This window comes from Marmota monax, unplaced genomic scaffold (genome assembly GCF_021218885.2).
Source record: "Marmota monax isolate L192 unplaced genomic scaffold, Marmota_monax_Labrador192_F-V1.1 WCK01_AAM20220418_F8-fsc00007, whole genome shotgun sequence".
NCBI lineage: Eukaryota > Metazoa > Chordata > Mammalia > Rodentia > Sciuridae > Marmota > Marmota monax.
Window position 1 is genome coordinate 32,507,717 of NW_026692781.1, and position 14,752 is coordinate 32,522,468.

The 14,752-nt window shown below is 39.8% G+C and overlaps 1 pseudogene; it reads left to right on the forward strand.

Annotated features, from left to right (window-relative positions):
- LOC124094656 (aldehyde oxidase 3-like) overlaps window positions 1-14,752 on the forward strand; it is a 90,604-nt pseudogene that overhangs the window by 55,039 nt on the left and 20,813 nt on the right.

Here is a 14,752-nt window from a genome sequence, read left to right on the forward strand (position 1 = left end):
ACCCTAAGACTCTACCTTCACAAAGGTAGGCAACATCACCTCTTTTCCTGAAGCATTACCTGAAATACAGAATATAATAGGACCCACAGAAGGCAGAGCCTCAGGGAGAATCCTTAGGTGAGATCGCTGTATCTTCGGTTCTGTATTAAAGTGCAAGGAGGTTACCCCTTTGAAGGCTTTGAATGTAGTTGTTACTGCTCCTATGCCCTTGCCATTCCACTCTCTATGCCCAAGCAGGACAAAGTTATAACAAGCCCCTACTTTGAAGACCTCCTTATATGAGATCAAAGATAGTTTCAGATGCCTTCTCAGCAGATAGAGAGCAGTTTTGCTGAGCTAAGGGTTCTGGTGTCTGGAAAAAGGCAAGTATGCTACTTTGAAAGGAGACACTTTAATCCCAGCTATTCAGGAGTCTGAGGCAGGAGGATTGCAAGTTCAAGGCCAGCCTGTGCAACTTAGAGAGACCCTGTCTCAAAATAAAAAATAAATAGGGCTGGAGATATAGCTCAGTGGAAGAGAATCCCTGGATTTAATCCCTAGTATCAGAAAAAAGAAGGAAAGAAGGAAGGGAGAGAGGGAGAGAGGGAGGGAGGGAGGAAGGAAGAAAGGAGGTAAGTGAGTGAGGGGGGAGGGGGGAGGGAGGGGTCAGACTTTCCTGGTTTGGTCAGTTGAACTTGATACCAATGCCAAGAGTAACTTACTCAATCCCAGCAACTGTGTAGCCACTCAGGCTCCAGGCTCTTCTTCCACACAGCTTTAATGAGTGATTCTAGAGTAAATTAACTGAGATAATAGTGAGTTTTGTGGTTACCTGGTCTTGTTAATATTTTCAAAAACCATTCAAGGTAGGTACTAGACAGGGTGATATCATCCAAACCACAGCACTTTGGAGAACATGACATAAATGCAAAGACAATGAGTATAAATGGGGATTGATCCGGGCAAAGCAGACTGCGTGGCCACCTAGTGTTGGGGTCTTCATGTCACAGATGAGGTCAACAATGCCTGAAGAATAAAAGTCACTTCAATGCTGAGAAGCAGCAGAGCTATTCAATCCCAGGGACATACAGCATCAACATGCACATTTCTTTACACACTGCATTGAATTCTTGGGTTCACTTTCTTGGACAGTGGTTTCCATAGATTTACTAAATATTTGGGAAATTGTAAATAAAATGTTGACACATGGAACAAAGGAAGAACTTTTTTGGCTGAACCAGGTGGGTGGGATTTGCATTTTGTCTGGCCACCCTCTGACCTACTCTTTCACCCCATGAAAGGTGGCCCCAAGGTTCTATCTCAGCAGCATTTCCATAACGTACAACAGGCCCTGACCCTTTTCCAGATTGGAGACGTACCACAAGGGAGATACCTGAGGGAGGCAGAGATTACGGAGACTGGTGTAGGAAGTACTGTGTTTGGAAGTCCTCACATTCCAATCCTCTGTTGCTCTTCTTTTGCAACCTATAGAATGCCTGACAGACCTTCATGGGATGCCTGGAACCCATCATCAGCCAGAGTTATAATGGCACCTGGAAAGGGTGGGTGAATACCAGGTGTGGACAAAGCCACACAGCTCCTGGGGGTCACTTGGCTAAAGCACCGTTCAGTACAGAGCAGGTCTTCCCAATTGTCAAGGAGCAGACAGATTACCTGGGCACCTTGTTAAAATGCAGATTCTGCTCAGTGGGTCTTGGATAGGCCTCAGAGTCTGCATTTCTATCAAGTTCCCAGGTAACTCCTGTGCTGCTTGACCATGCTTTAAGCAGCAAGAGAGTAAAGGACAAATATAGATCAATAACGTACCTTGCAACCAGATCCTATTGGACAGAAATATCTGGTTTACCTGGAGAAGTAGATCAGAGGCACTAACAGTCATTCTTATTTGAATGTAACTTCATATATAGCTGGTTATTAACCAAGGAAAGTAGAGCCTATGCCATCCAGTTCACTTTTAGAAAGTTGCAGGAAAAGAAAATAGCAATGCAGTTAAGGGGGGCTCTTGCAGGAGAAGCTGTTATATTGGATCAAGTCTTGAAAAGCATCTTTGGTGAAGGCTACAGATACTTGCCACTTTCCACATAGTCATTTCAAGCACTCTTGGGGAAAACTGGCTAAGTATTATCTGGATGGTAGTTTTTGTTCTCTAAGAATGAAACATGCTCCAGAAAGTGAAGGATCAGAGGTTCTGCAAAGCCTCTTAATTAGTGCTGTTGGAAAGTGACTTTGAAGTTCCATGAGAAAACCTCGTGATGCAGCAATGGATGGAACAGGCTTGAGTGACTGGATCACGTGATCTATCAAAGTTTTCACTTGGGTTCTCTGAAACTTAAATATATATGTGCATATATATGCCATGGCCATAGCTCCACCCTCAGCCATTCCCCAGGGATGGCAACAGGAAGACATGGAGATCCTTTGACAGACTTTGCTTGGCAGTCCTGAATTTGAACTTCCACCACAGACATCTACCTTAATCATTTTTCCTTTTTTTTTCTTTAAAAGGATCCACCAAAGCAGTGACTTGCCCTCCTCAGGGGAAGTCAGACCAGGCAGTCATACTTCTTGAGCATATGTCAGAACCTGCTTGGGAAATATGCTTGTTGTTCATTCAGCAAAATAATATCCCAATAATAAGGAAGAGTATGACAGTCAAAAAATGGCTGTTTTCTCATGCTTTGATTCTTTTGTCCAGTTATTTATTTTTCCTTTAAAAATATTGCTCTTCTGCTGTCAGTGAAGCTTTTTGTCAAAGCATTAGTCTCTCTGCCACTGGATATTTTACGTAAGAGATATCTAATGCTGCCCTAAAATTAGTTTCTTTTAGAACATAAAAGGATCTTTGGAAAGTGGTACTCGGTTGTTTACATTTTTTATTTTGTCTATTCTTGTTTATTTTACTTCATTTTCATTGAAAGGTTTTCACTAGGAAAAATAATGTTTATCGTGACAGGAATGTAGGTAATATTGAGATGAGTCCCCAAATTTCCTACATACAATGCCTTATTATATATAAATCAGTCACAAGTTCCCACCTGCCATGTTAATAGTCCTGTGCATAGGGTGGACAGCTCAGAATAGAAGGATTTTTGTAAAATTTGAAGTGCCAGCCAGCATGGATTTAGCATTTATGCTTTTCAGTCCTAGTATTTAATAAGACATTATTAAATGCTAATTTTTAATAAGACATATTTTTCTTGCATTACAATTCTTCATACACATTTGTACCACAATTCGAGATGATCTTATGGAGCAAATAAGGAACATGTTGAGTAGGGCTGCTAGTATTTCCCCTGCCAGGGAACAGGGTGGTTCCAAAGCAGAAAGCAGGGAGTTGAAGTTGAAGGTTCCCACCTAGAGAAGATGGGAAAATTCAGGAGAGGGAGTTAGGACAGCTCACTCCAGTGCTGTTGGAATTCATTCCGCTTTCTCCTTTTCTTCATGTTGACTCTCTTCATTCTACTGCAGAAAATATCAAAGTCAATAGAACCAAGACTCCAATAGCAATTTCCCAAAATATTGAATCCAAAAGTAAAATCATGAGAAAGCATTAAAATCCATATTTTTGACAACTCCTCTCACTAACTCAAAAATGCTCATTTCCATGCTTTATTCTTTGGATGAATATTTTTTTCCCTTTTTATTTTATTTTTTTATTTTTCATACATTTGACTCAATTGGGTTATGAACTCCCATTTTTACCCCAAATACAAATTGCAGAATCACATCGGTTACACACTCACATTTTTACATAATGGCATATTAGTGACTGTTGTATTCTGCTACCTTTCCTTTCCCCTACTATCCCCCGTCCCCTTCCCTCCCATCATCCCTCTCTACCTCATTTGCTGTTGTTCAATTCTCTCCCTTGTTTCCCCCCCCTTTCCCCTCACATCCTCTTCTATGTAATTTTGTGTAACATTGAGGGTCTCCTACCATTTCCATATGCTTTCCCTTCTCTCTCCCTTTCTCTCCCCCCACTCGTCTTTGTTTAATGTTAATCTTTTCCTCATGCTCTTCCTCCCTGTTCTGTTCTTAGTTGCTCTCTTTATATCAAAGAAGACATCTGGCATTTGTTTTTTAAGGATTGGCTAGCTTCACTTAGCATAATCTGCTCTAATGCCATCCATTTCCCTGCAAATTCTATGATTTTGTCATTTTTTATTGCTGCATAGTACTCCATTGTGTATAGATGCCACATTTTTTATCCATTCATCCATTGAAGGGCATCTAGGTTGGTTCCACAGTCTAGCTATTGTGAATTGTGCCGCTATGATCATTGATGTGGCAATTGGATGATTATTTATTGAGTGCTTGTTATGTGCTAGACGTTGTTCTTGCTGGAGAAACAGCAGTAAGCCAAGAATCCAGCCCACATGTTTTGCTTCCCTCCACTTGCAGTTATTTTGCATTGCCACCTCATTTCCCATCCTTTCCTCCTCTTCCTTCCAAGATACACCTTTTAACTGTCTTTCAGTCCTGTCCTCTCCTGTCTCCCCTGAAACTGCCCCATCAATCATCCCCTCCCTCTGCATCTTTCCCTTAGTTCATTAACATCCTTTTATCAATATGCTCAATTTGCCCTAACCTATTTTTCAAAATTAAAGAACAACAAAGAACAGAAGCCTGCTCTCACCCATGCTATACCCACCCTTGCGCTGAGCTATAGTTTCATTTTTGTCTTTCGGCTTCCTCTCCCCACCTCACTTTGCAAGGTGAATCTGACTTGGGCACTCAGCACCCTGATTTCTTAATCCATCCCAAATGGCTGCCTCTCCACAGTACTCTACCGCATTGCTCTTGTTAAAGAAGTAAAATGATCTCCACTAAGCTCTTTCTTATTATGTAAGCAGTTAAACCTATTGTATATGTAGTATAGTTAATTCACAGGGCGCCAAATGGATTTCATTTCTGATTAGCTGGGATAAAGACTGCCTGCAGGACTCTTGCCAAGCATTTTGGAGCCAGATCTGAGACATACAGAAAGAATCATGAGGTAGATAGTGATGTTTGTGTTGGGTGAATGAGTGTCAAGGGAGAGAGTTGGGAGGCAGCTGGGGACAGGGTTTTACTTATATTATCTCATTTAATTTTCCTCAAACCCTGCAAGGGGAAGATTCTCGACCTTTTTCTTTTTTTTTTTTTTTTCAACATGGATTTTTTTAACCTACTTTTTATTCTTTTTTTTTTTTTAAGTTTTTAAAATTTATTGGCCCACAATTGACTGAACATTTCCAAATTGGCCATGTTGTAACTAGTGTGACCATGTTATACAGACATATTAGGAAACAATGTTTTTATTCATTGTAAAACATAATGATGACTTATTTTGGCATATATTACTGTTCATCAATTTCCTTAAAAATAGCTTTCATTCCCTCATTCTTTCTTTTTTTTTTAATTTTTTATTGTTGGCTGTTCAAAACATTACATAGTTCTTGATATATCATATTTCACAATTTGATTCAAGTGGGTTATGAGCTCCCATTTTTACCCCATATACAGATTGCAGAATCACATCAGTTACACATCCATTGATTTACATATTGCCATACTAGTGTCTGTTGTATTCTGCTGCCTTTCCTATCCTCTACTATCCCCCCTCCCCTCCCCTCCCCTCCCCTCTTCTCTCTCTGCTCCCTCTACTGACATTCGTTTGTCCCCCTTATATTATTTTTCCCCTTCCCCTCACTTCCTCTTGTATGTACTTTTGTATAACTCTGAGGGTCTCCTTCCATTTCCATGCATTTTCCCTTCTCTCTCCCTTTCCCTCCCACCTCTCATCCCTGTTTAATGTTAATCTTCTTCTCATGCTCTTCGACCCTACTCTGTTCTTAGTTACTCTCCTTATATCAAAGAAGACATTTGGCATTTGTTTTTTAGGGATTGGCTAGCTTCACTTAGCATAATCTGCTCTAATGCCATCCATTTCCCTGTAAATTCTATGATTTTGTCATTTTTTAATGCAGAGTAATACTCCATTGTGTACAAATGCCACATTTTTTTTATCCATTCATCCATTGAAGGGCATCTAGGTTGGTTCCACAGTCTAGCTATTGTGAATTGTGCTGCTATGAACATCGATGTAGCAGTGTCCCTGTAGCATGCTCTTTTTAGGTCTTTAGGGAATAGACCGAGAAGGGGAATAGCTGGGTCAAATGGTGGCTCCATTCCCAGCTTTCCAAGAAATCTCCATACTGCTTTCCAAATTGGCTGCACCAATTTGCAGTCCCACCAGCAATGTACAAGTGTACCCTTTTCCCCACATCCTCGCCAGCACTTGTTGTTGTTTGACTTCCTAATGGCTGCCAATCTAACTGGAGTGAGATGGTATCTTAGGGTGGTTTTGATTTGCATTTCTCTGACTGCTAGAGATGGTGAGCATTTTTTCATGTACTTGTTGATTGATTGTATGTCCTCCTCTGAGAAGTGTCTGTTCAGGTCCTTGGCCCATTTGTTGATTGGGTTGTTTGTTCTCTTATTGTCTAATTTTTTGAGTTCTTTGTATACTCTGGATATTAGGGCTCTATCTGAAGTGTGAGGAGTAAAGATTTGTTCCCAGGATGTAGGCTCTCTATTTACCTCTCTTATTGTATCTTTTGCTGAGAAAAAACTTTTTAGTTTGAGTAAGTCCCATTTGTTGATTCTAGTTATTAACTTTTGTGCTATGGGTGTCCTATTGAGGAATTTGGAACCCGACCCCACAGTATGTAGATCGTAGCCAACTTTTTCTTCTATCAGACGGCGTGTCTCTGATTTGATATCAAGCTCCTTGATCCATTTTGAATTCACTTTTGTGCATGGCGAGAGAAAGGGATTCAGTTTCATTTTGTTGCATATGGATTTCCAGTTTTCCCAGCACCATTTGTTGAAGATGCTATCCTTCCTCCATTGCATGCTTTTAGCCCCTTTATCAAATATAAGGTAGTTGTAGTTTTGTGGATTGGTTTCTGTGTCCTCTATTCTGTACCATTGGTCCACCAGCCTGTTTTGGTACCAGTACCATGCTGTTTTTGTTACTATTGCTCTGTAGTATAGTTTGAAGTCTGGTATCCCTATACCGCCTGATTCACACTTCCTGCTTAGCATTGTTTTTGCTATTCTGGGTCTTTTGTTTTTCCATATGAATTTCATGATTGCTTTCTCTATTTCTACAAGAAATGCCGTTGGGATTTTGATTGGCATTGCATTAAACCTATAGAGAACTTTTGGTAATATCGCCATTTTGATGATGTTAGTTCTGCCTATCCATGAACAGGGTATATTTTTCCATCTTCTAAGATCTTCTTCTATTTCTCTCTTTAGGGTTCTGTAGTTTTCATTGTATAAGTCTTTCACCTCTTTTGTTAGGTTGATTCCCAAGTATTTTATTTTTTTTGAAGATATTGTGAATGGAGTGGTTGTCCTCATTTCCATTTCAGAGGCTTTGTCGCTGATATACAGGAATGCCTTTGATTTATGCGTGTTGATTTTATATCCTGCCACTTTGCTGAATTCATTTATTAGCTCTAATAGTTTCTTTGTAGACCCTTTTGGGTCTGCTAGGTATAGAATCATGTCATCTGCAAATAGTGATAATTTAAGTTCTTCTTTTCCTATTTTGATGCCTTTAATTTCTTTCGTCTGTCTAATTGCTCTGGCCAGTGTTTCGAGAACTATGTTGAAGAGAAGTGGTGAGAGAGGGCATCCCTGTCTTGTTCCAGATTTTAGAGGGAATGCCTTCAGTTTTTCTCCATTCAGAATGATGCTAGCCTGAGGCTTAGCATAGATTGCTTTTACAATATTGAGGTATGTTCCTGTTATCCCTAGTTTTTCTAGAGTTTTGAACATAAAGGGATGCTGTACTTTGTCAAATGCTTTTTCCGCATCTATAGAGATGATCATATGGTTCTTATTTTTAAGTCTATTGATGTGGTGAATAACATTTATTGATTTCCGTATATTGAACCAGCCTTGCATCCCAGGGATGAATCCTACTTGATCATGGTGCACAATTTTTTTGATAAGTTTTTGTATCCGAGTGGCCAGAATTTTATTGAGGATTTTTGCATCTAGGTTCATTAGAGATATTGGTCTGTAGTTTTCTTTCTTTGAAGTGTCTTTGTCTGGTTTAGGTATCAGGGTGATATTGGCCTCGTAGAATGAATTTGGAAGTTCTCCCTCTTTTTCTATTTCCCGAAGTAGCTTGAAAAGTATTGGTATTAGTTCTTCTTTAAAGGTTTTGTAAAACTCTGCTGTATACCCATCCAGTCCTGGGCTTTTCTTAGTTGGTAGTCTTTTGATGGTTTCTTCTATTTCCTCAATTGATACTGGTCTGTTTAGGTTGTCTATATCCTCCTGACTCAATCTGGGCAGATCATATGACTTAAGAAATTTATCTATGCCTTCACTATCTTCTAATTTATTGGAGTATAAGGATTCAAAATAATTTTTGATTATCTTCTGTATTTCTGAAGTGTCTATTGTGATATTGCCTCTTTCATCCCGTATGTTAGTAATTTGAGTTCTCTCTCCTCTTCTCTTCGCTAGCATGGCTAAGGGTCTGTCGATTTTGTTTATTTTTTCAAAGAACCAACTTTTAGTTTTGTCAATTTTTTCAATTGTTTCTTTTGTTTCGATTTCATTAATTTCAGCTCTGATTTTAATTATTTCTTGCCTTCTACTTCTTTTGCTGTTGTTTTGCTCTTCTTTTTCTAGGATTTTGAGATGAAGTATGAGATCATTTATTTGTTGGTTTTTTCTTTTTTTAAGGAATGAACTCCAAGCAATGAATTTTCCTCTTAGAACTGCTTTCAATGTGTCCCATAGATTCCGATATGTTGTGTCTGTGTTTTCATTAATCTCTAAGAATTTTTTAATTTCTTCCTTGATGTTTTCTATAACCCATTGATCATTCAGTAACCTATTGTTCATTCTCCAAGTGATGTATTCTTTTCCCTTCCTTCTTTTATCGTTGATTTTCAGTTCCATTCCATTATGATCAGATAGGATGCATGGTATTATCTCTACTCCTTTATATTGTCTAAGAGTTTCCCTGTGACATAATATATGATCTATTTTTGAGAAGGATCCATGTGCTGCTGAGAAAAAAGTGTAACTTCTTGATGTTGGGTGGTATATTCTATATATGTCAATTAAGTCTAGGTTATTAATTGTGTTATTGAGTTCTATAGTTTCCTTATTCAACTTTTGTTTGGAAGATCTGTCCAGTGGTGATAGAGGTGTGTTGAAGTCTCCCATGATTATTGTATGGTGGTCTATTAGACTCTTGAACTTGAGAAGAGTTTGTTTGATGAACATAGCTGCACCATTGTTTGGGGCATATATATTTATGATTGTTATGTCTTGTTGGTGTATGGTTCCCTTGAGCAATATGTAGTGTCCCTCTTTACCCCTTTTGATTAACTTTGGCTTGAAATCTATTTTATTTGATATGAGTATGGATACTCCTGCTTGTTTCCGAAGTCCATATGAGTGATATGATTTTTCCCAACCTTTCACCTTCAGCCTATGTATGTCTTTTCCTATCAAATGCGTCTCCTGTAGGCAGCATATTGTTGGGTCTTGTTTTGTGATCCATTCTACTAGCCTGTGTCTCTTGATTGGTGAGTTTAAGCCATTAACATTTAGGGTTATTATTGAGATATGGGTTGTTCTTCCAGCCATATTTGTTTATTTATTTTACTAAACATGGTTTGTTTTCCTCTTTGATTATTTTCCCCCCTTTACTGTCCTACCTCCCACTGTTGGTTTTCATTGTTATTTTCCATTTCCTCTTCCTGTAATGTTTTGCCAAGGATGTTTTGAAGAGATGGTTTTCTAGCTGCAAATTCTTTTAACTTTTGTTTATCGTGGAAGGTTTTAATTTCATCTTCCATCCTGAAGCTTAATTTCGCTGGAAACACAATTCTTGGTTGGAACCCATTTTCTTTCAGTGTTTGAAATATGTTATTCCAGGATCTTCTAGCTTTCAGAGTCTGTGTTGAAAGATCAGCTGTTATCCTGATTGGCTTACCCCTAAATGTGATCTGCTTCCTTTCTCTTGTAGCTTTGAAAATTCTCTCCTTATTCTGTATGTTGGGCATCTTCATTATAATGTGTCTAGGTGTGGGTCTCTTATGATTTTGCACATTCGGCGTCCTGTAGGCTTCTAGGATTTGGGGTTCTGTCTCATTCTTCAAGTCTGGGAAGTTTTCTCGTATTATTTCATTGAATAGATTGCTCATTCCTTTGGTTTGAAACTCTGTCCCTTCCTGTATCCCAATGACTCTTAAATTTGGTCTCTTGATGTTATCCCATATTTCTTGGATGTTCTGCTCATGGTTTCTTAACAGTCTTGCTGAGCTGTCTATGTTCTTTTCAAGTTGAAATACTTTATCTTCATTGTCTGATGTTCTGTCTTCTAAGTGTTCTACTCTGCTGGTAGTATTCTCAATTGAGTTTTTAAGTTGGCTTATTGCTTCCTGCATTTCTAGGATTTCTGTTTGTTTGTTTTTTATAACCTCTATTTCCCTGTATAGTTGATCTTTTGCTTCTTGGATTTGTTTATGTAATTCATTGTTGAAGTGATCTTTCATTGTCTGATTTTGCTGTCTGATGTCTTCCTTGAGACTCCAGATCATCTGAAGCATGTATATCCTGAATTCTTTATCTGACATTCCATCTGCTGCAGCTATTACCTCTTCTAAGGTTGAGTTGACCTGCAATGCTTGTGGTCCTTTCTTTCCTTGTCTCTTCATACTGTTCGCGTTCCTTTCTACTTGGTGAAACTGTTGTGCTATTGAATTTTCCCCCTATATATTTATATTGGTCTTGTATAGTTGCAAAGTCTCCCTTGCAGGCGCGGGCAGCGGCTCTGTCCCTCTGCGGGCCGCTAGGCTTGTTCTGTCGGTGGTCACAGTTCTGTCTACTTTGCAGGTGCAGGCAGCGGCACTGCCCCTCTACAGGCCTCTGGGGCTGTACTGCCAGTGGGTCGCAGGTCCGCCTACCTTGCAGGCGCGGGGGGGGGGCGGCTCTACCCTTCCTCAGGCCACTGGGCCTGTTCTGTCTCTCGGTTGCAGGTCTGGCCTGTTCTGATGGTGGTCACAGTTCCGTCTACCTTGCAGGCGTGGGGGGTAGGGGGCGGCTCTGCCTCTCAGCAGGCCGCTGCTCCTCTTCTGCCGGTGGGTCGCAGGCCCGCCTACCTTGCAGGAGTGATTGGAAGCTCTGCCACTCCGCGGGCCACTGGGCCTTTTCTGTCAGTGGTCACAGTTCCGCCTACCTGACAGGCGCAGGGGGTGGGGGGCGGCTCTGCCCCTCAGCAGGCCGCTGGGCCTGCTCTGTGGGTGGTCACAGTTCCCTCTACCTTGCCGGTGCAGGGGGAGGGGGCGGCTCTGCCTCTCAGCAGGCCGCTGCTCCTCTTCTGCCGGTGGGTCGCAGGCCCGCCTACCTTGCAGGAGTGATTGGAAGCTCTGTCCCGCCGTGGGCCACTGGGCCCTTTCTATCCGTGGTCACAGTTCCACCTACCTGGCAGGCGCGGGGGGTGGGGGGCGGCTCTGCCCCTCAGCAGGCCACTGGGCCTGCTCTGTGCGTGGTCACAGTTCCCTCTACCTTGCCGGTGCAGGGGGAGGGGCTCTCGACCTTTTTCATAACTGAGGAAACTGAGACTCAAATAGGTCATGTGGTTCCCTGAAGTCATGCAGCTGGCAGGAAGCAAAGCCTGGACCCATGTGTCTGACCCAAATGTGCTTGCCTTTTTCATTCTACCACCCTTCTAACTGCTTTCAAAATAGAGGTGGTGCACTCAAGAGAAGCAGCAGAACTTGACAATCAGGATTATTGCTCCTAGTTAACTTTTTTTCCCCCCATGTCCTCATTACACTGTGTAACCCTTCTTTTTGTGGCCAATGGAAGTTAATGATCTTTTAGCAAAATACAGAAATAATAATAACTAATAATAAAGTGATAATACTAAGAGCTAACTGCGATAAATAGGACATTTATCAAGCTCTTTTAATATGCCAGACATCATCTAACTACCCCTAATTATGTCTCAAAATTCTACAAGGAGACATTATGACTTTCCCATTTTATTTAATTGTTTTTTATTCTTGTTGTTTTCATTGATTCTTTTTAGTTTTATATATATGAAACATTAAGATACATTTTGACATAATCACAAAAGCATGGAATAAGAAGCAAGGAACCTGAGTCTTAGTGCAGCCAAATACTTGCCTGAGGTCCACAGATAAAAAGAAGAAAGCCAGGATTCTGGGGGGGGGGGGAGCCAAGCCCCTCTAAGGGATCCAACACCTTCATCATTGCACCGAGCTCCCTCTTTCCAGTGACTAAACAGTAGACAATATTTTAAACTAGCCTAAGCTCTTATACTTAGCATAATTTCAAACTAGTTTAATTCTCTAAGCTTTACACAGCTATCAAATCAAATAACCAAACTTTATGCCTGGATTATATTACTGTCATTCTCATTAGAAATACATACACAGAACTATAATTCCATGCTCTTCTCTTAATTTTTACTGAGATATAAAAACTTGGTTTATTTAAAGAGTCCCAGAATTTTTTTTATAAAATGCATATTTCAATTTACTTATTTGATAATGTCCATTTAAATTTCTGCATTATAAATTACTTTTTAGAGAGCCAAGCTATGAAAAATTTCTTTTCCTAGTGATCTGCTATTCTTTATATTTTGTTGTTTAATAAATATTAAGTACTTTCTTTTTATTTCTTTGCCTTGGCCACCAGGAAGCTTGAAGTTAATTTTATGCTTAATTTAGTTTTATTATGCATAAATCCTTAGTCTTTTATGATTCACTCTATTTCATTTCTTGGTTCTCATCGGTTACTCTTATTTTAATGTCTTGATTTTTGCATCTGTATCTGTTGGGAATCATTTTGTAAACAGGCTCATTTGAGGCTCCTTATAAATGAAACTAAATTAAATGTTTGTATTTAAATGAATCTCTCATGAGTTAAATTTCTCAGCAGATGAAAAAGACCCTTTACACAGCAAGTGACCATGCATTTGAATACAATTACTTGGCCAGTTCATTTCCTTTTCTCAAGAATAATTGATCACCAAAATTTTAACTCCTTTTTAGATTTTGAAGCAACCACAAATTTACTTTTAAAAAGTTGGAAGCACAATACAGAGAATTTTATTTCTGCGGAATCATTTGAGAATGAATTGCCCTATTGCCCCTGAGCACATTAGTGCTTAGTATCACTCAATACACAATATAACCATAAAAATCCATGGTATGTTACGAATGTCTAACCATCAGACCCTATGTGTGGCTTGCCAGTTGTCCCAGTCAAGTCTTATATAGCAAAAAGATCCAACACAGAATCTTACTTTGCATTTAATTGTCCTGTCTCTGAGGTATATTTCAGTTGGGATCAGGTCTTCCATCTCTCCTAGACATCTACAACTTGGACTACAACTTGTGAAGATCATGGCCAGGTATCTTGTGAATGTCTCCTAATTTCAGTTTGTCTGATGTCTCTTCATGATTAAATCAAGGTAATGCATTTCTGTCAGCACATTACAAAAGTGACTTCATGCTCCTTTCATTGCATCCAATTGGGTGACACAAGATTACAGTGTGTCCCACCTGATTAAGATGGTGTCTACTAGGCTTCCCTGCTGAAAGGATGTTTCTCTCCTTTTGTAATTAATACCTATTGCATGGAGAGACACTTTGGAACTATGTAAATATATGTCTCTCATAAAACTTCCTATTTATTTAGAATAGTATGGACTCATGGTTTCCTATATTATTCAGTGAGTGATAATTTATTTACTTACTTTTTTTTGGTGCAGATGATTGAACTCAGGGCCTTGTGTATTCTAGGCAAATGCTGTATTACTGGTCCACATCCCCAGCTCACATTACTCATTTACTATTATTTACTATCATTTATTTTTATGCTTGAGTCATCACAATGGATGACTCCAGGACTAGGACAGGAAAAGTAAAAGGTGAGCCTAGAATAGTGAATTGTGCCCTACAAGGAAGAATCCTGAGAAGGACAAGGACATGTCAAAAGGATACAGAATGGGTACAGGGGGCTCCAACTGGCCAAACTGATCAGGAATTTTTGCTTTTTGTTTAAAAGACCAATTCTCTTGTAGAGCAGTCATTTTTATTACTCTTCTCTGGACACTCTTTTGCTGCACTTCTCCAAACTTATACACTTGTAAAGCCCTCCAGCAGGAGTCCCAAGATACCACCAGCAGGAGACTGCTTCCTGATCTTTGCTTCTTCCAGTCCTCTCATGAACTCACAGCATCCTATTTCTCAAATTCACTCTACTCTGCTGTTGATCTATGGCCTGTTTTGCTTTTTCTCTGAAATTCAACTGAGATGTGAAGCCAGGATATCAGCAAAAAGCCCTTCCTACTTTTACACTCTCCCTAGTTGCAGAAGAAAAATCATAACAACTGCAGAGGGAACAGATGACCCAGAGTCTCCATGGCCAACACATTCTCTCCATGACAGGTCTACACAAGAAGTCAACCCAGAACCAGAAGTTTTCCTAAGGGCACAGAATTCAGAAGGGGGATTTGATGAGCTGGCTCTTCAATGCAATATTCCAGCTAGGCTCACATCCATCTCCTACCAACCACACTGGAAAATACCTGAATTTCACAGGAGTTCCCTGTGCATGTAACACTGGCCTCTGTTTCTTTCTGACTCTCAACCTCATAAGGCTTTCCAAATTTTTCTTCTGATTAATATGTTAACAT